The following is a 26,252-nucleotide window of genomic DNA, read 5'->3' as shown; positions in this document are numbered from 1 at the left end:
CCAGTAAATTTTCTACAGATATTGGCACAGATATTGGCAAAATTTATCTTATTTTAAATAAATGAGCAAATTTAAGCCCAGCACTCCTGCGCTGTTTCTCCTGGTCTTTGTAGTGCTTGAGCAAAGTGAAAGTGATGTCCCTGTGCCCGTGTGGAAGGTGCCTGCTCTCACCAGGCCTCAGCCTCCGGTGCAGGCGCGAATGTTGCCAAAGGCCCTGGCGTGTGCGGGCTCTGCAGGAGCAGGGCTGGGGCTCTGGCAAGCCTCCTGGAAGCTGCTTGGAGTCGCTACTGCCCCAAACTCCCCACTCCACCCCACCCTTTCCCTGGGGATTAGTGCTTCCTCAGCAGAACCAGCACCTGAGCTGCCTCATTGCAAACCCGCAGGTCCTGCTCCGGCCCTTGGAGGGGCACCGCTCTCTGCGGAGCTGCTGCAGCACGCCCGAGGTCTGAGCCCGTGGATTCAGCGCGGATTCAGCAGCCAGGTGCAGCAGAGCACTAGGAAAAGGGAGTAGTGCGGTGTGTGACGGCGAGATTCACCAGTGCCTCTTCCACAGCTGGTAAGTATTCACAGGATCAGCCCATGCACACACTCACGGTCCGGGTCACAGCCTGGCCCCACAGGCATGAGTGAGATTTAGCCAGCGATATCAGTGAATGCAGGGTTTAATTTGTAGCCTGCAAAATTTTATGAAACAGGACAAATACTTGTGATGATTTTGGCTTGAGCAAAGGTGTAAATAGATTTGCTTCCTGACAGAATCAGGAACAGTCACCTATAAGGGTTTGTTCATATTAACCTGGTCACAGTTCATGTGCAGCCAGAGGAACTATCCTGTTTGTTGAGCTGCAAACACACAAAGGTGCAGCAATCTGCTAGATTTTAGAAAATGTTTTCATGGGTTTAGTTAGAAAATGTTCTCATGGGATTTGGGGGTTTTTGGGCAGGGAGGGTTAAATCTAACTCTAGTTTCGGTGGTTAAAATTTAAAAAAATGTAATTTTTTTCATTTTCAGAAATGAAACATTATTGAGCTGTATGGTATGCATAACAGTAAATGGCTAATACAGATATGTGTAGTGGAGTAGTGAAAAGATGTGTCATAATAATTACAAAAATTTTGAGGACTGATATGGAAAGATGTGGTAATTCTCTAAAAGAAAGGGTAAAAAAGAAAGCCTTCCTATATTCTTTGCTGCTACCAGTTTACTGTTGTCACCATTCTTAATTCCCATGGCACAAGGCATTCAGTGGTCTGTATTACAGCCACATAATAATATTATCATCCCTGACTTTTCTACAGTGACAGGGAAGCAGCACTCCTAGAGTACCATGTTTATAGGATGATCTTACTGTCTCCACGAGGTTTTCTTGGTTCTTGCTGCTGTTCTCCATATGCTTCTACACACAGTTTGTGTGTAACAATGTGCCTTTCCATCCTTGACCCTGGCAGGTCTTGTGCAGCCTCATTCATCCTGACCCACCACCTCTTCCCTGCTCACAGACAGCTGCTGAGTCTCAAGCTCTTCACTGACTGTGAATGCAGTTGGGAACACTCTCCTCCCCCCCACTTTTAAGTTGGCTCTCAAAGCCCATCGCAGATGGTCTGTACCTCATACATAATAAAGATTTTTTTTTTTTCTTCTGAGGCGGGTTTGTGTGAATGTGAGAGGCAGACAGTCTGGCAAGCTTAGACCTGTGTTTTTATATTTTTTTCTAAGTGAGCCTTGAGGGATTTGTTTGCCATAATTTGAAACCCCTTAATAGCTTATGGAGCTCAGTAATATCTTGGTTCCAGAGGCTGGAACCTGATTTGTCCATTTGATATTTTCTAAGGGGAAGTTATACACATTGGCAAAATGGAGTTAGGGCCCAGCTGGACAAGACAAAGAAATTAAACAGAAGCATTCCAGGAACTAAAGCAGTTGCTTTAGGCAGGTGGTCTTCTAATAACAGTATGGTAGGTTTGTGCTAACTGTGTGTGTGAGTTGCTTTGGAGTCACCTGTTATAGCTGTGTATTTCAAACTACTTGTAATACTTGTTTCAGTGAGTTCCCTCTGTCCTATTTTCAGACTTGAGCAGTAAAGTCTGTGTACCAAAATGTCCCCAGGACCTCGTGTAAGAGCCTAAGGAGCATTTTCAAATGTCAGATAATTTGGGTTCTAGGTAGCTCAACACTGCTGCTTCTTAGTTCCCTAGTGTATGGTTGTATTGGTGGTGTTATGCTCAGCATTCCAGTAGCCATAAAAACAGGTCCATGTGTGGAAATCTTCTTCATGGGCCAGGCTGCCAGTTTGTTCTGGGTTTCTGTTCTGCATGGAAGCTGCCATAGGCTCTTCTTGATCTCTGCACTATGCTTTGGGAGCTGAAAATGTAGAACATGTGCAGGAGGAAATTAATGGAAATACATTTATACCTGCAATTTCAGCAGTGGTTTTGACCTCAGTGAGAAAAGATATGTCAAGGTGAGATACGGAATTGTATGTTTTAAAAGATAAGGGAAAAATGTCCTAAACTAAATTGGATTTTGTTCATGATGAGGAAAAAATTAACAGATATTTCACTCCTCTGTTGTGCATGTTAAATGCTCCGTGTGTGTGTGTGTGTGTTGTTACTCATTCTATAGAACAATAAAGCCCAAAACCAGCCTGTGAGCTGTAGAATATTTGCTGAAATATTTTGGAGTTCAATTGTCTGAAGCTCTTGGCTCTTGGCGGGAAAAAGTCCCACAAGTGTCAGACAAGACACTTTTCCAGGGCCTGAAGGGTGTCAAGAGTAAGGGTCTCTGAGAAATGAAGAGAGCAAATAAAATTTTTTGAGAAGAGATGAGCTCCAGAGAACATTCCAGTTAGGCAGCAGGGGTCAGCAGCACAGGGCAGTCCTAGGCTCATCCTTCAGAGTGGAAGGACCTTGGGAGCCTCTAGTCCAGCCTCCTGCTCAAAGCTTGGCCAGCTGAGACCAGGTGGTTCAAGGTTTTGTTCAGTTAGGTCATGAAAGCCTCTGGGTATGGAGATTGCACACCCTCTCTGTGCAGCCCCTTCCACTGCTTGACTGACTTCATGGCAGAACGGTTTTCCATTGTTTCTAACCTGAACCTTTTGTATTTCAAATTCTGTCTGTTGTCCCTTTTCTCCCACCACACCCCACTGTGAATAACCTGGCTCTGGCTTCTCCTAGCCTCCTGTTGGGTGTGGAGGGACTGTCACCAAAGCCTGCTCAGGTCCCTTAGCCCCTTCTCATGGTGCTGATGGTCATCGTGGCGGTTCCTGTCGCTCTGCCTATACTGCAGCATTGCTCAGCAGGCTGAGGAGTGCACAGGAGCCTCTCAGGACAGTGCTGGGGCTGACCCGTGCTGTCCCATGGGATGCTGGCACCAGGACAGGCAGAGTGGCTCCCTGTGAGCCACATCACTCTTGTCCAGCCCCTTTAAGAGGTGTGGGTGTTTCTGCTGACCATCTGCTGGAGCTGATGCTGTTGGCTGGCCTTGGCCTTCACAGCAGATTCCTGGGTTAATAGTGTGGCTTTACTAATTTCAGGTATTAATATAGAAAAATATTAGCTTGGATTTGAAAATCATGCCGTAGTTTAAATGCTAGAAGATATTAGAGCACTGTAGAGTTTCTTTGCAGAGTGGTTTTTGAGCTGCTGAGATACAGGTTTTAAGCATAAAACACGACAGTTAGATATACTTAGTCTTAAAAATTGTTAGGTGTCATGTAATTGCATAACTGCAGAACCCAAGGCTTTAAGAACAATACTGAGTATCATGAAATTGTGATTTGATTTTAAAATAAAGCAACATCTATAGGATCAAGAGTCTGCTGCTTTTGTAAAGCAAATGTTCATCTAAGAGGGGTTTTTTCAAATAGTGAACCACATCTGTAAAGTTCTGAAATGATAGCTGCTATTATGTGCTCATCTGCTTAGCACAGTAATTAAAGTATACATTAATGCTGTGAGACACGTGTTTAGAAGTATGGATTGAAATTAATCACCCTGCCCCTACAGAAATTGCGTGATGAGTCCAACAGCATATGTGTTGCTATAGAAAGCTGTGAGTTAGTGGATTGTACATGGGTACAGTTACATTTAGTATTTCATAAGTTTTATTAAATATAAATACAAAAATGCATTCAATTTTATTAAAGCTACCGAGTGGTGTTTTTTGCATATTTTTCCAGTGTGGGACAAGCATTTTTACAGGTAAAACTTGCACTGTAATAACCACTAAAGATGCAATTGTCAAGCTGCTCAAAGTGTCTTTGAGGTGTCTGCAAGCATTGTGTGAGCAGGGCAGGAGGAATTCCTGCCTCTGTGAGGTGTGGCTCACCCAGGGCCAGCCTGACGCATCCGCAGCAGGTCCCTCGTGGAGCACCAGGTGCAGGATGGGCTTGTGCCAAGCTGAGCTGTGTGGAGGAGGCCCTTGGCTGCTGAGAGAGAGTGAAAATTCTGCATCCACTGATGAGTTTTATCTTAGATTTAAGCTTGCAGTGTTAATTCCACCTCCAGCTTCCTGGACATAGTTGTCCTGAGGAAGTCTCCAGTGAGTTTACAGCCTGTGCAATTAACAAGTGAAGTGCCACCTCAGCCTCTACCATGGTTACTGTGCCTGCCAGAAAAACTTGGTGATAAATATTCCACAAGAGGCTTGAGAGGCAGTGATGTCAGCCCTACACTGGCCGATTCACCAGGTCAGGTTTGCCCTGTTACTTTACGGGCTACGTGAGGTAGAAGTGGAAGAGCAGGCGTGGGTCCTTCCCGCAGCGCTGAAATGCACGCGGTGTGCAGCTCAAAGCCCTGCTTCTGTCCTGCTGCCCAGTGCAGGGAACTGCTCTGCTTCCCCAGCCCGTGTGGGGAGCAGCTGGAGAGCTGCTGCTTTTCCTGGTGGCACAGGGCAGTGTCCCAGCAAAGAGCACCGCTCCGTGCAGTGCCATCGTGAAGCCCATGGATTGAGAGAGAGAAGCAGGCAGCAGCGGGTTGAGGACACAAAAAGAACAGAATCCTCGTCTGGGGGATTGTTTGAGATCCGCCGCCCTTGTGAACTTAAAATGTGTGCACAAAAAATGTCTTGTTCTTCCCTGCTTGCAACTCCAACATACAACCCAGTTTAAAAAATGGTTGTGTTTGCAAAACTCTGACTTCTGTACTCTCACTGGTCTACATACCTCTTTGTGTGTTCAGGATCTAAATGCAGTGTGCAGGCAGCCTTTCTCTTGCAGCTAATATTGATATCCTGCCCCAGAGTTACAAAAGCAGAGAAAAGAAAACCCTTTCAGACATTTACTGCTTCAGTTGATACATATTTGCCTGTTTTTGGGTGGTGAAAGTTGTTATTTTTATTATTTTTGCAGCACATCAGCCTGGATGTAGTCACCCTGTCAGGAGTGTAAAATTTACAGCAGAAATAATTTTAATGCTGGAAAAGCTCTTACTCATCTGAACCATCATTCAAAATGCACAGTGAAAGTCTCCAAGCAGAAGTTTTCCATCCCACTGTCTGCAGGACTCCTGCAGGTCTTCTGATGCTTAAGGTAAGATTAAAAATAAAAAGAACAAACAACTTAGTTGCAAAGTGGAATCTGGTGCAAAGCATGAAGGTATAATTCTAGAGCAGAGAGGATCCTCTTTGTGCAATGGAGCACATGGCATTGTTAGAAAATTTCAGTGCAATATTTGTTTAAATAATCAAAGCAGAAAGAACAATAAGCCCAAGTTTACTACCAGAATTAAATACATATAAATGTATATATGTATATGTAAAGAAATTGCTTAGTATTAAAAAATAAAAGGATGTATTACGTTTTCTTTATTCTTTTGAAAATATGTGTCAAAATACAGAAGTGTTTAACTATGAAAAATAAGTGGTAGTATAAGCAGGGAAAGTAGGAACCACTGAATAGGCCACTGTATTTTGTTTTGCTTAGCTCCTGAGAAATATCTGCAATATAGAAATAGCTGCAATGTAGAAATAGCTGCATAGTCTGTGTACAGGTTATGCCATTGATTGTACTTAGAGCTTTTGGTTTCTGTTTTGTAGTGGTGTCCACTGCATTTAGTGAATTAAACTCTTCCAGTATATTTCCTTATTTCTCTGTCAGTGTAGCACAGGCAGCTGGGGTGACATCAGGATCCCTTCTCCATGACTGTAGTCATAGGATTTTATGTAAAGAGCATTTTCCAGAGGCTATCAGTATGTTCTCTTACACATGACTTTTTTTTCTTTGGTTTCTTTTAGGTCATATATATAACTAAGACACATTCCAGAAACTTTGTTTTCTAAATGTGTGTTGGGCACAGTTGTTAATGTTGCAGGTGTTCACATTCAGGGCAATATAAAATGCTGCTTATGATAAATGAAAAATAATGGAATCCTCACTTTATAGCCCTAGGAGTTTGGCCTGGGCCTACAAACAGACATTATTTTTCATTTGTTTATAGACAGACAAGTTTATAATTAAGACAGTAATGGGCATAAGCATTCTTGCAGCCTTTGTAGCTCATCTTTCTTGTAAGCATCAAAGAGAATATTTGTGGTAGAACGCACAGTAATAAGTGTGGGGGAATCAACAGCTTGCAGATTCATTTATTTATTTATTGGAGCTGGTTATCCCCTATCCTCCCATCATCTGTGCCTCTGCAATAAAGGCAAAGCATGCCTATTTTCTCTCTTGCTATCACTCCAAATGCTGTAGATAAGAACGATAGCTGGACACAAGTACCACACTGTGCATCCCAGAACACCAGAGGTATTAATGAACACAGGCAAAGACTTGTGTAACCATTACATCAGTGTCCTATTTCTGAAAATGACTACTGTAAATTACCATTTGGCTGAGGAATCCATCGTGCTGATCTGGAGCCTGCATGGCCCAACTGTGGATTACATCAAGCACATGAAAAAGCTGCCCAGGAATCCTGGCACAGAATGATGTTATTTCGTTTTGCATAGGAAACCTGTGTGTTCATGCATACATGTGTATAAATATGTAAAGTGGTTTGGATTGCCTGTGTCTGAGGGCAGAGCCCTGTATGTGGCAGATCATTTATCTTCAGGGGTTGTACATCTTTTATGTCAGCTCTGAGGCAGCTGAGATGAGCTGAAATGTCAGTCTTGTGGGATCACTGGTGTGTGAGAGTTGCCACAACACAGTTTCTCTAAGAGCCCGTAGAGAGGCTATGATTTGATTCCTCTCACAGCTTGGTCCAAACCAGCTTGTGTTTATTGGCTATGAAGCCCATTTATGTCTGCATCACCTGGGAGCAGCAGTTTGGGGCTGTGTATCTGATGAAAAGGTACTTGGGGGTCAGGAGTTTTGAGGCCTTTAATAATTATCTAGAGGGATGACTTCTATTGAGGAAATGTTACCAGTTTGATGATTTTTGTCATGGTTTATGTCTTTAGTTAGTGCCAGCAGTGTTAAAAAGCTGAGATTTTTGTGTCCATGTATTTTACACTGAATTTAAAATACAAATATTTCATCATAAGAAACTTCTTTTTAAAAATGGAGAGAAAGAAAAAATACCAGTCTGGTTAAGAGGTGGTTGTTCTTGTTAAGAAAACAGTGAGTTATTACTGCTACCTCTGAAGTATCTAAGTCTAGTAATAGACATATCTCTTTAGGACTAGACCTCAGAATAAATTGCAACATCAGAAACGAAATTAAAACCTTCTAAAACTTGATCCTCATGTATTTTTAAGGAAGTGGTCTATTCCAAGAATTCTAGTGTATGAATTCTTGTTAAGATTAAAGTCTCTGGAGTTCATTTTTTGAGGAAGAAACCCATTTAACAATAAAATCAGTTAATGCCAAATGATATTGTCACAAATAATTAAAATAAATTTGTATTCAGAACATCATCAGTGTATACAATAAATAATAGCTGAGAGGAAAGGCTGACCCCACACTTGTTAAATTGCTTGAAAGTTAATTTCGATGTGTTCAGGTGAAGGAAGAGGTTTGGTTGTGTGGGATTTTTTTCCCCTCAGCTGCAGTTTTCTTTGTCATTCCGCAAGAAATGGAATAATTTGGGCTTGTCAGACCCACCTGAGAAAAGCAGATGCCCTTGTACACAAGTGATCTTCACTTAGCTGGTGAGCAATGAATACAGAGAATGGACAGTGCAGTTGCTCCAATATTAAATTGCTCTTGTGAGCCTTTCAAGCTGGATTTCTTTCCAGCCCACAGGAAATGACTGATAATCCTTTTTTCTTTTTTTTTTTCCCCAGAGAAGGAATGTGCTGCAGTAGAAATACAGTATGTAACATAAAGATTAATACATATCCTTAAGTTAGATAATTGCAAATGTGTTGACTTTCTCCAACTGAAATGAGAGTAGTGAAACAAGGGAAGTTAATTGTGGGAGAGCCTAGTTGCCTCTTACTGTCATTGTTTTCTGTTCCTTAGAATATTGCCAAACTTAAAATATTTGAAGTGAACTTTCAGTGCTGAGTATGTTACTCAGATTTGCTGCCATAGGCAAGTTCAGTCATAACAGTTCACTTTTCCTTTGGCATCTTTTAAATTTTGAGAACTTTGTGCTTTAGCTATAACCTTTTTCTTCTCTAAAGAAAATCTTCATTTGTGCAGTCAGCTGGCTGATTCAATCTCCAGCTGAAGAATGATCACGAGATGAGTGTATGTTCAGTCCTGTTTCTGATGGGTTTTAAAAAGCGCCGACAGCTTTAGTTAAACACAGCAGTGGTTTTCAGTATGTGGCTCTTTGTCTCTGTACAGGATTCCTGTGCAGGAGGTCCTGTGAGAAAAAAGCTCTATCAGACATTGGAAAGAAAAGAAATTTTATTTTAAGATTTTAAGGAACAAAAAGATCTCGCAAGAAATAGCATAAGGGGATGCTTAAATTCGCTGGGTAACCAGGAGAAAGGTAGAACAGGAGTAATGTTAATTTAGAGTATTTTGGGCAAGTCATGATCTTTCTCGAAGATTTTGGTATAAGTGATGTTCCTAATTTTTCTTAAATATAATATTTTTTTAAATTACCAAACAGGTTACCAAGTACTTTCATAGTCTTATAATATTATTTTTCAATTATTTTCCAATTTCAACTATTTCCAATAACTTGCTTGTATTAATAATCAGTTAAAGCAAATTTGTAAATAAACAATGAGTAGCATATGTGAATTCTTATCCCTGGAAGCTCCATATGCAACGGAAGCAAAATGTGAGATAGATATACATCAAATAAGTTGATATTCCTGTATTTAAAGCACCCAGAAGCATCATTTCTCTGTAGGTGATGAAATGAGATGGATGGGTTTCCCCACCTGCTTTACAAACCCGCTCTGGATAGAAGGGGGGTTTCTGGAAATGCCTCTGTCCTCATCAGGTATGGTGAGTGCCCACTCCTGGGCATCCCATGGCCAGCAGGTTGAAGCCCCAGGAGATATCCCACACACGCACATTGCTTGGAACTGGAACCAGTGCCTGTTAAACTGGCTGGGAAAAGGTGCTGCTTTTAACAGGAAAGTTTCAAGACACCTCTGGTCTTTAATTTTTCCTTTACATTGAACCACAGGATCACAGAACAATGAAATGGGTTGGGTTGGAAGGGATCCTAAAGCCCATCCAGTTCCACTCCCTGCCTTGGGCAGGGACACCTCCCACTATCCCAGGTTGTTCCAAGCCCTGTCCAACCTGGCCTTGGACACTTCCAGGGATGGGGCAGCCACAGCTTCTCTGGGTAACCTGTGCCAGGGCCTGACCACCCTCACAGGGAAGAATTTCTTCCCAATATCCCATCTAACCCTGCTCTCTGTCAGTGTGAAGCCATTCCCCCTTTTCCTGTCATTTCTATGTCTTCACATGGCCTGAGGTGGGGCTCAGTGGCTTTTAAGAAACCCAGTTCAGATGCTGAGTAAAACCCCACCAGTTCTGAGGTCATTGTCTCCCTTGTCTCACGGTTTCAAAGACTTCAGGCACTTCAGCCCAATGTGTCTCTCAGGGGATTGTAGCAATTCTTGAGACACATAGCAGGCTAGGAAAAGGTGGAATGCTAAAGGAAGGTATTGGAGCCCTTTTGCAAGTGTATCTGGTATTCTTTGATTAAACCTTGGCATGCGATACTCCAGATATAACTCTTATATTTTGCTGAAGGTTTTAAATTTTTTTTTTTTATGGGAAGGAACTGCTTCTGCTCTGTGAAAACTCCAGAGTGCACACTGTTGTTGAAAAGTAAGTTTTTAAGGACATGTTGTTTTCAGTGTAAATGTGGAGCTGCTGGTCACAGGCACACAGACTATCTGAAATTTGTAAGTTCATGCAGCACTACTACAAATACAGCTTATAGGATAGTAGTTTAAAGAAAGTACAGTGTATCTTTCTCCCACTTCCAGATATGGTTTAGCAGCCTGACATGATCAATCAATACCATGTGACCACTCAGCTGTGTTTGGAAGAGCTTCCCAAATCACAGGCAAGTTTAGGGCTCCTGAGCTGGTTGATGTAATCAGGACTTGCATCTATAAAACTGGTTTCGTACAGCCTGGATTCAAGAAATTACCTGGCCTCTCTGCTCTTTTTTTCACTTTTTTTTTTTAATTTTTATTTCAGTATTATTGGACAAGGAAATAGTGTCCACAAAATTCAGATTTAGTAAACTGGCTACAATAAACGATCATTAAAAAAGGCATGAAAGACTAAAGAATTTTAAGTGTATGTAGATTTAATTGTAATGGCTGTGCCATGTATTATTTTCAGACTCTGGAATGAGGCACAGGGGCTGACATAACTTGCTCTGAGCATTCCCTGGATTAAAAATTCTTGCTGTTTGTATTCTGTCATGAAATGGTTGGCATCCCAACAGTCGTGACAAGTGTATATGTTGGCAAGGAATTAAAAATGGTGGTGCCTCTGAAGTTTAGCAGGAGATTTCCTGCTTGGGCATGGCAGGCAGTTGTAGCTGTTACAAATGCCATTCCCTTGTCTGCATTGCTGCTCATTTCTGAAACAAAGCAAGCTTGGGAACATGTTCCACTTTGTAATAGGAACTGCTACATTTGGTTTTCTTTGAGTCTTCTCTGACACTGAAGTCTTCATGTGCCCACTTCTCTTTTTTCTTGTTGTTTTGTTAATAAATCAAATCTGACTACAAAATCTCTCTGCCTCTAAACCACAGTAAGGGCTGCTTGAAAAAGCGTGAGCCTCCCAAATTTTTTACCCTCAAAAGGAAATAACTGATTTTTTCGTTTGTCTTTGATCCAGTCTCATCAATGCAATTTTCCTTCTTCAAACAATTGAGCCTGCAGTTCATTATAGTGCAAGACCGGAACCCTTCTATTACCTTATTTTTAGCAACAATTAAATCGAGCCTTAAAATTGAATTTGCAAAAAGAAAGGCCTGTGCCAGTCCCAAATCTTAGAACTCAGCTCTTAAAATTTGAATCTCAGCACTTTTCTCTCCTGGGTGTGTCACTTGGTGGTGTGGCTTGGTGGTATTTGTGGCCAAATGAAGCATACGGTGATCCCACAGAACAATTTAAATTCTGACATCCTCATTTTCAGAATTTCCACTTGCTCTGATAAAGCACTTTAAGGAGTTTTTGCTCCTTTGAAGTGTAGCCCTGTTGTGCTTGTGTCCATGACCTGTGCCTCTTTGGGTGCGGCACCGCCTGGATGTGCCACCTGTCCTGGGAATCCTTTCTGGCCTCCTCCAGCCCCGAGCTGAGGGTGCAGAGTCAGAGAGCACCAGGATGCCCCAGGCAGATGTATCTGTGCTGGAGACTCAGTGGAGCTTCTCAGCCTGGGACAGTGAGGAGCTCCCACCTTCCAAGCCCCATCCCAGCATCAAGGACACGGGGTGCTCTGCTCCTGTGGGGTTGAGCATCTTCCCAGAGCACAGCCTCTGAGTATTTATCAGAGCTTATGTACGTGATTAAAATGTAACTTCCCTTCAGCTTATGGAGCTTAGAAGCTCTTAGAGGCATGAATTAATGGAGAGACAGGTTGTGTCTGCTATGGAGTCAGGGAGCTGTGCTGCAGAAGAGAGAAGTTGTTCTGCCAGGTGATTTGTTAGGGTCAAGCATTGCCTCCAGAATTTTGCAGGCAAGAATGTTTATCTGCAGTTGGGACTGACTGACACCATCACTTCTTCGTAGGACACTTGCCATTACAGAATGTTGTAGTTTTCCTAAAGATGGCTGTTAGAAGTCTAGGAAAAGAAATTTGCTACTTTGGCCGGATGGAGGTGAGGAGATTTGGAGTGTCTGCCAAACATGTAAGAGCAAACTCCTGTCACAGTGACTGTGGGAGCCCAGCTGGAACTTAGAAAGAGGAGCATAGTTTGAAACACTGGTGTTTTATTGTCATCGTACCCAACTAAGATATCCACATGCTATGAGTAGTAAAGCTCTCTGGATAATGGAGTTTGCTGCAAAATGTGGAGCCCTCATGTTATTTACCTAGCATAGTGTGCATGGAAGCATGGTTAGCATCAGGCAGGCTGAGAGATCCACAAAGAGAAAAAAAATCTGATTAATGGCACCTAGAAGAGGGCAGAGTAACCCCCTGCAAGGAACCAGACCCCTCAGAATTCGAAACTGCCAGACCAAGATTTCAGGCCCATGTGGAAGAGCTGTGTCTGTGTATGAGCCTGACAAAGGGGATAAAAATTACAAGATGAAGGTACAGCTTTCTTACACTTTCACCAGACAAAATGAAAGAGCGAAATAAAATAGCCAGGAATTGAATACACAAACCCCCAAACAGCTGGGAAAAATATTTGAGGAAAATGTACAGGAGATAGCAGAGGGATACTTTTCTCTAAATCCCAAAAGCAAGAAGCAGAGAAGAGGATAGATGCTTGCATTGTGTGGTGGAAAATTCTGGCATGCACATGTACATTAGAGACATAAAAGATCTCCTAATTAGAGACAGGATCATTTGTGGGACATGTGATTCCAGTTTACAGGAGAATTGCTGAGAAAAAAAAAAAATCTAACCCTAAAGGAATGAATCAAAGAATAAGAGCAGCTGAACTATCCAGGAAAAGGAGCAAAACAACAGCCACTTTTGCAGGACACAGCAGAGTCCAGGAGAGAGGGAAGAGAGGGATGAACCTGTGAGCAATGCACAAAAGTGAAGTAAGATTTGGGACTGGTGGGAAGGGAGCCACAAGGATTTGTTTGGTTCAGCAGTGCGCAGTGGTGCTGTGTCTGGCTGAGCAGACTCTGCCCTCTTGGCAGGGAGGCAGAAGGAAACCACAGGGCAGTGACTGGGCATCAGTGAGGTGGACAAAGCACCAAGGCTGCTCTGGAGCTCAGCGTGTCTGGAGGCAAATGGAATCAAAGAGCCAGCCTTTAGGGGTCTCTGGGTTAGCAATCTCTAGTTAGCCACCAAATGTTTGCATGGAAAACACAGCTGTCAGAAGGAAAGTTGGGGTGATCCGTTTGCATTTCCGAGAGAGGAGAAGGAGGAAGATGAGGTTTGAAAGAGGCACCAGGAAGTCAATCTGTCTGAGCGTGACCTGAATGTTACCCCAGTTTTTTGTGTTCCTCTACGCCGTTCTCTAAAGAAAAGCCAATTATATTTCAGAAGAATAGGGGCCTCTCATGTTGTTATTCATCATGTGGCACATGAAACACCAACACTAGCTCCGAAACTGTGAGTTAACCTTGTCCTTTCATCACGTGTGGTCATCTCATCACTAGGCTGGTGACTGCTCAAAGCTGCCTGAAAGTGGTTGAGCCCCAGACAACTAAACTTTTATACATCAGTACAAAAGCAGCAAAGAAGATGAGAAGGAAAACTGATTGTCCCCAGGGACGCAGCATAGTGGTTTGGGTAGTCCTGCTTAGAAAGTCACTTGTGGCTTTTATAATGAGGAACTTAAGGTTTGAATTTTCAGACTTATTAGCTGTACATTTGTTTGTTTTTTATTAACTTAATATACTACGTGCCACATTTTCCTTGGGGTATTGAGTCAAGTGATGGATTCATCCAGTTTAGCTCTAAATGCATGGGCTCTCTTTTTCATAAAACTTTGAAAAGATTTGGGTCTCATATTTCCTGAAGGATTTTATTTTATGCCTGTATATTTTGGTACAGCAGCTAATGTTTTCTGTCCTGTTTCTTTTCTGACAATATGTGCTTCTGGCTAATGTAGAGAGGGAATGTAGTTTTTGTTTGTTCTCTTTCTTGACCCGTGAGAATTAGAGTTGTCTTCTTCTATGAGCAGGCAGAGTTAAACCACTTTAGTCTACAAAAGAATCACTGGAAGTTTCCAATCCCCTCGCTCTCTGCTTCAATGGAAAGAAAAACAGGTTTTAAAAAGTCTGAGAAAGATATGGCTATTAAACTAATCCAGTATACTTCATCTAGCTGCTAAAAATCTTGACTCTTAACAGTGATTAAATATAATTGCATCAGTAAAGGTGGTGTAAAAAAAACCCTGGCTTTCATTAGAAGCTATCTTTAGGAAACCATGGTTCCTTGACTTAAGTTACGTGTAACATTGCTGTTTTATTTTGGGAGTACTTCAAAGGTTTCTTAAACACAGGGTTACGTAGGAAAAAATAAATAAACTCCAGCAGAACAAATAACAATTCTGAAGTATTCTGTATTTCAATATATATCTCCAGTGCATGCTATTTATTATAAAAGAAAATTGGGCATAAAACTGAAAAAAATAGTGGATAAATATTGAACCATCTTAAAGATCTGATCAAATAGTAAAGATATTCCAAAGAAAAAAATAAATTAACAAACAGCCACCTATGTGCAGGATGAAATTGTTATAGGATGGAAGGACTCGTAGTAATTTAAATTAAATTTTTTTTTTTTTTTGCTACTCTTCAGTTTGGAAGGGAATCTGTTCACTGTTTTAAGAGCTGAAAAACAACGTTGCTAAACTTTTTCTCTTATTTTCATAAATTTAAAATCTGAGCTGTGTCAGAGCCTTAGCACTGCACAATCTTTATAGAAAATTTAAAATTTCTCCAAGTTATGTCATCTGAAAAAGCTCTTCCTAGACAGTCAGATGTTAAAAAATTCAGCAGTTTTGGTATAATGCAGAACACCACATGCGGCTCTGTATCCTTGGGCTGAACTGGATATTTGCACTTTTGTGTTTGTTTTATAGATTATGAAAAATTGTGTAAACTGAAAGAGGACTGAAAAACCTCCTACGCTGAAATACTGAAAAATATAAAATAATCTAGTTCTTACACAGCTTTGTCATTGCCAGTGTTAATTGTTACTGCAGGTGTTTACTGCAAGAACCTGAGTTGCTGCAAAGACAAAAGTACAACAGTGAGCCTTGTTTTCTTAGAGAAATCATATACTCCCAATGTGTTTGAGGGGAATAATTGTCCAGTTCTTTGTGGTTATTCAGGTGAAGGGATAATTCTGAAGCAGAGAATGCTGTTGATAATGTTTCCACTGGGATACTCACTAAAAATGTATTTAGCTGTCTCCATAAACAAAGTATTAGCAAAGTTTAAGTCCAGATCATGACTGGCCCATGGTGAGATGCTGAACTAAATGCTGATGTGTCTTCTCCACATACTTTCTGCTTTTAAGTTATTACAGATATTAAAACCATTTAAAAATGTTAATATTTTAATATTAGGACATTTAATGAAAAATTCCAAACATAGACATATATAGGTAGATATGCACTATACAAAAAAAGATAATGTGGATGATGAAAAATCAGCCCCTTCTGGATTCATTATTTCTATTCAGTATAACTATTTGCCTCTTATTTTGAGAATCCAAATGGGGAAAAATATTTTTATAATTTGTGTTTGGCATTTTGGCCCTTGTGCAGTTTTGATTCACAAGTTGAAATCCTGTTTCCATGGAAATTAGCTGAATTTTTGATCAGCTTTGAATTTCTCCCACAAATTAAGGCAACTGGGGAACATCATTTGGGCTTATTCTGTCCTTAATGTCAGCTGTAATATTTTCCCTTTTATTCCATGTGAATGGGAGCTGTATTTTGATGATGATTTAAGTCAAGATTCCCAAATGTTACTGCAACAAGTTCTCTTTTATCAAGAGAAACGAGGGTATTTGATAACGTGGGGTTACTTTTTGTGTGACAGCCGTCCACAGCTTCCTCAGCAGGAGCAGCAGATCTGCCCCTGCCCCCCACCATAAACACCAGCAATCTGTGTAGCTTTTCTCTGATTGCTTTCAGAACAGCTGAAATAAAAATGAACACTATTTTTTAGGAAGTAAAAAAAAAAATAATAAATAAAGCCTATAATATAAGCTTGATAGATAGCTTGAGAGGAGGAGATAGGCTAAACTTATTTTATTAGAATAGTCAGGAGAAGTGAAACTCCAAGCACCAGCTTGTTTTCCTGGCTTGAACTCATAACTGGAAGAGGTGGATGGGGTAGGAATTGGCTGATACAGGACAAGAATGCCATCGATTGCTACTCTGCAAATGTCTGTCCCAGGCCCTCGGATGGGAGGGTGGCAGTGAAAGCACTGGAAATGCCAGGTGATGGACTTGAGCAATATTCACATTCTGAGTGTATTTCTGGCTTTCCTAATCTTTGATCCTGCCATTGAATCCGCGGGGGTGCAAAAATCCACCCACACAGATCCGATGTCAAAATCCCAGCCTTAATTATTTATGGTTTGGTTGGACAAATTACTGTTCTCTGTGCAATAACTACAGTTATTACCAGAAATACTGGACAATCTAAAACATACAGATATACATTATGTAGGTGTGAACATTTCTTTTTTTATGAAGGTCATACCTTTATTAATGTATTTTGACTCTTAACTGAAATTCTAATTTCTGAGTCTTGCCCTGTGCTGCTTTTCACCTGACCAGACTGGCCTGGATATATGGCAATTAATTCTCAGAAAAAAGGAGTTCATAATATTTATAATCTGAAAGCCAGCCTATAGCAAAAAGAACATCCAGCTTTATACACCTTGCACCAAGATCCTACTGATTTGTTAAACTGCAGATGGACTGTACTGGTTTTCTGCACTAAAGAGGCACCTCCTTTTTAACTGTCTCTGGGCTCTATTCATTATTCCAACCATCTCAAGTTAGATAATTTTCATCTGCATATAAACAGAGAAGGAATCTCTTAGGAAGAAAACCCCTTTAAACAGGAACAGTAAATTTCACAAAAGAAAACTAAAATCAGAATTTTCCAGGAAAATCAGACATGCCAGAGTCACTGCAGAGCTTGGCAATGCCAGCCAGCACCATTCTTTAATTAAGTAAGGAAAACTTTGTGAGTTTTATGTGTTTCCCAAAGTCTTTCCTTCTTTTTATCTTACTTTTTCCTGAATTTTTAATCATAAGTTAATGCTGATATAATTGCTGACATAATGCTTACAAATAGGTTCCCAGCAGTTGAGTATTGCTTTAAATTCGGATTTTTTAATTTTGTTTTTTCCTTACTAGAACTGTATATAAAAATATGCTCTCTTCAAAAGTTCATGGGTAGGACGTGACAGGCCTGGTCGTTTCACTTCTTGCATGTTCTCGGTTGGAAGTTAACTGAAAATCAGCAGAAGCTCCCAGGCAATTCCTGTGCCTGCTTAGAATTGTTCAAAACTGAGTTTTGTTTGAAGTTTAAAATCTGTACCCCATTTTTCAATGAGGTGCCAGCCATGTTCTCTAAAACAGTTCCTAATTATTTGCTTTTGATCTGATGAGAGAGTAGCACTAGTTTTGATTTTCAAGTTCATCTATGCTTTTAGATCCAAGATATCAGTGGAGTGTATTATGGATATGGATTGCAGTTCCAGTCTGAGTGTCTGAAGCAGTTCCTAGAGTCACAGGAAATATTTGTTTTACACATGTTATTATTGAAGAAAACCCAATGGCAATAAAACTATTCCAGAATGAAAGAAACTTTCTAGTAAAAATCAAGTTTGTGTGAGTAGCCTATCTGAAAATGCTAGAACCTCACGAAGCACAGCATATCTGTCTCACCAGGAGTAGTATACTTGCTTTTCACTAAAGAGTGCAGTTTTCAAAAATTAAATACAGCATTAGCATTTTACAGGTTATTAAATAATGCAAAAGACCATTTCCAGCTGGGTACAGTTTGTATTTCCAAGTCAAGGTTGTATCTGGTGCTTCTTCAAAAAAAAATGTTCTCAAGCTTTCAGAATTGCACCTTTCAAAGCTTTGGTTCTCTGCATTTGGTGTTGGAATGAATTGTTTTCTAAGCCTGAACTCAACCTCTTGAGGGGTTCCTCTGTCTCCTCCTGATTGAAAGGAATTGTAAGCTAAGGCTGAGGGTCCATGTAAGGCCTTTAGTGTTGAGAAGCCAGTTTCACAACAGGGAAGAGTTTTACATTTAATATATTTGTACAGTTTTGTTTGGGTTTTTTTTTTTTTCATGCAGAGTTATCAGATTCTAGCATGGCTTGTATGGATATTACGATTTTTTTTTTTTTTATGCAGAGTTTTCAGATTTTAGGATGGCTTTTATTGTTTTTACGTTTTTTTTTTTTTTCGTGCAAGGGTATCAGATTCTAGCATGGCTTGTATGGAAATTACGCTTTTTTTTTTTTTAAAGATTGTGAGCCAAAGTTTAAAAATCATTGGTCGTTCTGGAAATGACAATGTTGAAGGGCTAATCTAGAAAACTGGCTGATAGCCCTTCCAGAGGTTTCAAAGCATTCAGCTTTGTGCAGGAGATCCACCCATTAAAGTGTCTCAGGCTGGAATACAAAAGCCCAAACTTACCACCTTTCAGTCTTTGACCTACTTCAATTTTTATAAGAAATTGCTATAAATATCTACTTGCCAATTAATACAAAACAATATCTGGTAGTTTCCCACAGTAAAAAATTGTCTGCACAGATATATCCATATGGGAAGCATGGATGTGATACAAACAAGAACTGTGTTTCATCTTTCAAGCTACAATTAGACTGTGGCTTTTCAAAATCTGCAGATTTTCTCTGTAAATTAATCTTCCAGTGTCTTTTGTTGCTGTCTTTCAAGTTCTGTCGGCTTCCAGCTAGAAAGCTAATGATAAAGCATCAGAATTGCACCCTTTTAAAAGAAGAAAAGCAGGGTAGGCATCTGTAATAGTAGTGTAATGACACCAAATCTGCACGTACAGTTTAGAATTATTTGCCTACATGCTCGTTCATTAGCACACAGATGTTTTCTTCAGTGCTTTATCTGTGTATGATGGTTTGCAGCACCAGTCTGGCATCATTAGACATCTAGCTACCAGCATTTCAGAGATTTTTCCACAGAGCCGTAAAATTGCACCTTCCTCATTGAATCTAAAATCCAGCCCACCTGTAATAACAGAGCAGTGGAACAGTGTGGATCTCTCCTGGATGTCTGCAGTGCAGTGAGCTGGGGTGGCTTGCCTTCACACTGGAGTAAAGGTCGTGTCCTAATGTTATGCCTTCCTGTTTAAAATGAATGGCTTGTAAATGTTTATCTCAGCTAGAAGTGAGAACGTGGTCTACATCTGTGCTCTCCAATTCCCCTTGGAGAAACCCTGTGCAGTGAAACAGCTGCATATCCCTTCACGTCCTTCTCTTGTGTTAAACATGTACATCTCTGCCTTCAGCTCTTTGCCAGGTTTCCCCCTGCTCATGTTTGGATTCCAGGTTGAAGCTTGAAGTAGTGTTGTCTGGATTTATAGTGGGTTACATTGTTTTCTTCAGGAAAGAGCGAGCAAAAGGGATCAGCCGAGCGCAGACGGACTCACAGTCCATGCAGTGTCACGCAGGGTAGAGTTTCTTCGGTTCTGCCAATAGGTATTGCAGTGTAAAATGTCTGGAGGCTAGTTGGGGCTGCTTCTCTAGAGACAGGACCAAAGTATACAGTATACTGGCTTTCATTTTGCTGTTTTTGGACAGTCAGGGCTGCTTTCCATTTCCTACAATGTTCCAATATAACCAAGACACATGTGCTCGGTAATGGAGGCTTCTGAGACCTGGGGCTTCTGTAAAAAGGAAAAGAGCAAAGTAGTATTTATACAGTATAATATTTTGATTCGCTAATGGGCTGTGAGGTGGGTGTTATCACGAACTACTGTGCGGCAAGAAAGGTTCCTAAAACACGTATCAGCTTACTCCATCTCCAAACCATTGCAGATAACACAGTGTTTAGTTTCTAATTAGACTTGTGTTGTGCTAATTCTCGTGAGCAGTGCAAGTGATTGACGTGCTGCATTTTAGTGGCAAGTAGCAGTGCAGCTGAGTGGAGCTCAGTGATGAAGCCAGCATCCAGCTGCTGAGGAAAGCACACTGCTCCCAGAGACTGATTTGCAGGATGAACACACGCTGATTGGTGTGGCCTTGCTCCGAGGGGAAGGAGGAAATAAAGGCACATAGTCTTCAATTAGACTAATGATATTTTGGTCCTAAAAGGATTAGGAAACATCTAACTGAAAATAAAAGTCCAATATGTAATAGTTCACAAATCATGTATTTACTTTGGATAGTATTTTTCACTGTTTCTTAGGAGAGGATGGACATTATTCTTTTTCCATGCCTCAGTCCCCTGTATTTAAAACACAGATGGTTCATCCTAAGTGCTGGGTTCTGTTCATGTAAGTAATAAGTGTAAGCTTCAAGGCAGAGCCTTGTGAACCGTTTCTTGATGGAACATGCCAGAGCAGCACAGGCATTTTATTGTAACTAAAATTATTTCAGAATAGTTTTTGCCAGCACTTTCCTTTGTGGCCAGCTCAAGTCAATATGTTTGGTAGTGCAGTTCCACTGTGCATGTAAAAATAAAAATATGGATTTGATGTAACAGTCTCATTGAGCTAGATTGGGTTACTGTAAGGAACATCTCCTAGCTTAAACCGTCTAGTCAGATCCAAATCCCTTCAGTCAGATTCTTGATGTAAAGTTTGGCTTTTTCAAATCATCATCATCATTGCATTCAGCACTAACAAAGGCTGTGCCTGTGACTCTTGGATGTTATTCATGTAGCATTTGATTTTTTTCACAGCCTTTAAAGCCCCTGTGAGGCCAAGCAGGGCTGTTCCTTTGCTTTAGGGGCTTTTTGGGCCCCCCATACCTGTGTTAAAGGAGAGGTGCTGGCTATGGAGTGGCATTTTCTCAGGATGATCAAGCTGTGGCTTGCTGCAAGTCCCATCTGCCCTCTCCACATGCAGCATTAGAGGCCCTTCCTGGAACAAGCTCCTCGGGGATTTACCTGCGTAGGATTTACCAGTACGGGGTCACCGGAGAGGCAGATGGGACCCATGATGACAGACTTGGACCAGTTGCATTTGGCAGAGAAAACACCTATGGAGTAGGATAGTGACTTTATGGGTCAGAATTTCTTTTTAAGTGGTATTCTTTGTGGATCTCATCCCCCAGTCAAATAGCAAATATTGCGGTACAAATAGCAGTGGTACCGTGCAGGGCTTAGATTTCAGAATTACCAAAGTGGGCACTGCAGGCTGCAAAGAGTGTGTGTGTGCAAACCCTGGAACAGATAAAGGTATTTGTTCCTATCTGTGTGCTTCAGCCTGCCAGGGATACTTTTTTGCAGGCTGTGTAAGGAAAGGTCAGATTTTGCTCTGTAAGTTGATGTTGGGGTGAATTAAATCAGATTTTAAATCCACAACAATATCCCAGGTAATATAACTTAATCTTGAAGTAAGAATGACACATTTGTCTTCTGCTTGAGAAAGGAAGGTGTAGAGCTAACCCAGACTTTTCATACTGTTTTGTCTCTCTCAGAAAGTACAAAAAGAAGGCTCTGGACTTTGCAAGAGCTTTAGGAACTTGGGAGGAAAAATCATGTGGTGTAAACGTTCACTTGACCCAATTACGGGCAACATGTTTTAAATATATGAACTGGTAAAGTGTTCATGCTTTTTCATACTGAGTAAAAATGTTCTGCTGCTTGCTGTGAAGATGAAACTTGTCTTGGACTTCACTGGCAGTGAAACCAGGCTTGCTACAGGTCTGTGTTGTAGATTCAGTCATTTACTCATATTTCAGTTGTGTGTTTTCCAGTTTTTCTTCCTCCACTGCCCTATTAAAGTACTGCAGATGCCTGGAGGGCCATAGTCATTTAAAAGGTTTGAAGTACTAAAGAGAGAAATTTTGGGTCCTTTTTCTTAGCCAAACAGCTTTTATGTACCAAGTACACTATTTTATGCTGCCCAAGAGAATAGATATCATTTGCTGTACTTTAACACAAAAGCCATTCTGGCTCTCCTTGAAGCGAGTGAGAGCATTCCACTTGCTTTCAGTGGGAATTTGTAGCAACCCATGATACGGTTTCTGTCAGAGCAGGAGAAAGCTGAGAATCCATAGTACCATGCAAATGTAAAATGGAAGAACTTGGTGCCATATCATTTGCACATTTCAGAGAGAAACTGTCTTGGGTTTGGAGGAAGAGTCCCATAAACTTGTTACTCAGGCACTGTCACATCCAGAGAAATCCAGAGGAAGAGTCCAGGGGAAGGAGTGACCACCTGCTTGTCCTGGGTGTTCCCTTCAGTCTGCAGGGTGAAGTGTCAGCTGCTGTTGAATATGCAATAATCACCAGGAAATCATAAATCTAGGATAGTTGCTTGTGCAAAGCAGAGCTTGAAATGGAAGAGCTCCAAGGAAGACATCTCTTTTTTAAAAGAGAGTTTTCCCTGGGCTTTCCCTGCCACAGGCCAGCCGAAGTTTGGCTGCCCCAGAGCTGTTCCCTGTGCACCTGCTGCTCACTGTGCCTGAGCAGCCCTGAAAAGGGGAAGCCAGCACTGGGAGTGTGTGAAGGGAGTGTATGGGTAAATGTACCTTCCAGACACCTGCATCAGCAGCAGGGAAGCAAAAAGAAATGTCTCATGTTCCCTCCACAGGAGATCAGCCCTAAAATTCTCCAGAACAATGAGGCATCTCTGCAGCTGTGGAGAGCCTGGGGTCTTGTCAGGCAATCTTGCATTTCTCAGCTTATTCTTGTTGCACCTTGATAGAGGTAAGACTTAATTATTAGATCCTCAACTTTAGACTCCCTCTAGTTACTCAGTGCACAGTTTATCTATAATTTTCCACTCTAGCCTTACAGTTTACTATAGGGAGATTATATACTTACAGCTACTGGCAGAATTTGCCTGCCAGGAAAGGACGTGGTTTTGAGCTCCATGGGATGTTACTGATATGTAAATCATTTCATCTCACCCAAATAGTGGCCACTCTGTCCTTTTTCACAATATACCTTGCCTTAATGTTTTAAAACAATGGGTGATTTTGGGTGATCAGGTTCAGCAATCTTCAGAGGGACCCAAAATCTTTAGAATTGCTTTTAGGGAAGATTGTATCTTCTAAAATCACATTACCCCAAGTTTCAAAAATCTCAGGCTTGCCTCAATATTCATAAGAGACCCAAGCTCAGCGATATTCAATATGAAAAAAATACCTTTATGCAAAGTACTTTACATGCACAGTAAATACATTTTAGAACCTGTTTGAAATGGACGTGTAGAGCCTTATGTTCAGAGAAGGGTAAAAACTTAGCAGACAGAAGTGTTTGAAATTGGGAACAAGTGGGTGGGTCTTTTGCTACTGGATCTGGATTTTAATTAGACCTCTGTGCTGCCGTCTGACCTGTGATGAGGTGACACATCAATCTGCCATGCAGTTATCAGGACAGAATGGGAAGGAGAGGCAAGGACTGGGAGAAGCAGGCTTAGAGGAGACTTGGACTTGTGCCTGAAATGGCCCATGGCAGTGTCTGCTTGGTGGGGCTGCCTGGAGATTTGAAAGATGAGCAGAATCAAGGAAAATACCAACGAAGGAGAAATGAAGTATACTCTGGGCATTCTGTAATGTTTCTGTTCTCACCCAGCTCTATGTGAAGTTGCAATATGTGTACTTATGATGATTTATCTTCATATTAAGGTCAGTTAACTGACTCTTTCACACAGGTAGAACACACATTTTCTTACTGGCCTCAAGAGAAAACAATTCTGTGGTGTTCATTCTGATGAATTTAGAAGAATTTCTCAGGACATTTTCCCAAATTCTCTGCTTGTATGAAATGGTGCAGCATCACTTTACTCAATGCAAGCTTATGCCGATTTTTGTGGCAGTTGATATGGTCTTGGTGACAAATCATGTATCCCCAGTTCCTCAGTAACCAAGAGATGGAAAGTTTTCATTAGGTTTGGATTGTAGCTTTCCTGTAATGTGCAACACTGTGGGTGAGCTGGCCTAAGCCAGTGAGGTGTCTGTGTATGCAGATGTTGTACCCCAGCTAAAACAGGGGAAGGGGAAGAAGGGGAGCAGGAGAAGGGTTGGCAAAGCAGCCACTAAATCCAGCAAAGCTTCAAGCACTGCCAGTAGTCTTGAGGGTGGTTCAGTTCAGGAGGTTCAAAACAATTGCTAAAGGAGCAGTGCAAATATTTTCCATCCTTTCCTATGAAATGACATGGTTTGTTTGCTGTTGCTTGTTTACCTGTTCTGCATGGTATGTTGCATTTATCAGTCAAATAGACTGTAGGGGGTAGCAGTACTTTAATAATGATGTTTTGACTTCTGCAGTGTTTATTCTGTCTTTTCTGACTAAATTCATACTCAGATGGCTTTTTCTTCTGCTGTTCCAGCATATCTGTCTCAGGCTGCCCCTAAAAAGAAAAAGAAGTAATCTGGCAAAATGAACTCAGAACACACAAAGAAGAACCACTGGAGACTAATCTGCAAGGTATTCAGGTATTTGCACTTTCATATCCTACAGCAGTAATTGGTGCACACACATGGTATGCTCTGCTGTACTTGTGCTTGTTAACTCACACAAAGTGGGTGCTTTTATTATCTAAATAAACAAAAAGTCATGTAAAAGATGAAAGCTGTTTAGTCAGAATGCCCCCATTCAACTTAAAGATGGAGGCAGGTTTGTAAAGGTAGAGTTGCAGCTCCAAGTTCAGCACTCATTGATGCTGCTGTCCATGACATCTGTTAGCCAGGTCAGATTTTACCATCTGTTACTGCCCAGTGCACTGATGGCCATCTGAGAAGTGGTGGAGAAAGAGGATCCTTCTCTGACTTCCACTGGAGCAGAGTGAACAGCCCCTCCTCTGCAGGTGGGCTAAGGCACTATGACACTCCCAGTGACCTCAGGGATTAGGTTCCTGGGCTAGGCCTACAGTGAGGAAGAAATTAATTTTGGATCCTGGGGATGCCAGAGGTCCTGTGTCACTTGCCAGGCCTCAAGGATTTTTGCGAGCTTTAGGCTGTTTATATGTCCTGTATACAGCTGAAAGAAAATAAGACTTCTACAGTTCTTCTCAGTGCAGAAATAAGACTTCCTGGTTGAAAAGTAAAAACAATCTAAAGAAACGTTGTAGTTTTCTGGATAATAGGAAAATAGATTTTTGTTCTATGAATACATACAGGAGAAAGTAGCACAGCTCTGTTGAGTCTATGTTCCATGTCTCTGAAGCAGGGAGAATGCTTGTGTGATTCCTTCTCCATGCTCTGTGTAAGCAGATGATGACATACGTGCTATGGATGTGTAAAGTGACAACTTAATGGCAGCAAGTAATTACATATGTGTTTGTATGGTGGTGTAAGTGCAGAGGTTGGCTGTACACAGCTTTGTAGCTGATTAATTGGGGGAAGCAAATGAGCTGCTAATGGGAGTAAAGGTAATGGGAGTAAAGGTAAGAGTTAATGGGAGTAAAGGTAAGAGTTTTGCTTGCTGAGTGCACCAATACCAAGGTGCATTCAGAGAAAACATTTTATTTGTACAGTCATTGCGGTCTTGTGTTATCTCATTGCAATGATTAAGCTGTTATAATTAACAATTGTTCATAATGAAGTATTTTAAACAAACCCATAAAAGCAGAGGTATCTCCTGAGGGTATATATTTAATGGTTATATCACTGATATGTGAAAAATCACTCTTGTTGAATGTTATATCATATGTGACTGTCTGAAAAGCAGATGCAAGTAAACAGTAAAGTTACTGTGGGTATTATTTTTTTCCTGAATTGCACATTCTATCAGCTTCCAGATATTTCTGCACATTGGTATTTTTGATGTGTCCATTCCTGTGGTTTTGGCAGTGTGTTCATAGACACTGTTGATGTACCCTTTCAGATTCTGCTACCAAACTGCTTCTGGGACTTCATGCAGTTTGCTTCATTTGAGAGAACCTCAGATAAGTTATATGGAAAAGTGATAGTAAATCCAGGTTTTGCTGCACATAATGCAGATGTAATACATGGGACCAGTGAATGATGGTTTAGTATGCAGTATTATTAGTACTTTTCCTTTCAGTATTTTGTCTTTTTTTTAACCTTTTTTTTCAGCATTGGACCTCCAAT

At 41.0% G+C, this 26,252-nt stretch overlaps 1 long non-coding RNA gene across 1 annotated transcript; it reads left to right on the top strand.

Moving 5' to 3' along the window:
- Positions 1–409: 409 nt before the first annotated feature.
- Positions 410–24,635, top strand: LOC121332860. The gene is made up of 3 exons (XR_005952211.1): positions 410–556; positions 5,349–5,528; positions 24,530–24,635. It is a non-coding gene; the product is annotated as an uncharacterized LOC121332860 (long non-coding RNA).
- The last annotated feature ends 1,617 nt before the right edge of the window (positions 24,636–26,252 follow it).

This window comes from Onychostruthus taczanowskii, unplaced genomic scaffold (assembly GCF_017590055.1).
Source record: "Onychostruthus taczanowskii isolate IOZ18803 unplaced genomic scaffold, ASM1759005v1 scaffold15, whole genome shotgun sequence".
NCBI lineage: Eukaryota > Metazoa > Chordata > Aves > Passeriformes > Passeridae > Onychostruthus > Onychostruthus taczanowskii.
The sequence above is the reverse complement of the archived record's forward strand: the minus strand, read 5'-3'. Positions and strand labels throughout refer to the sequence as shown.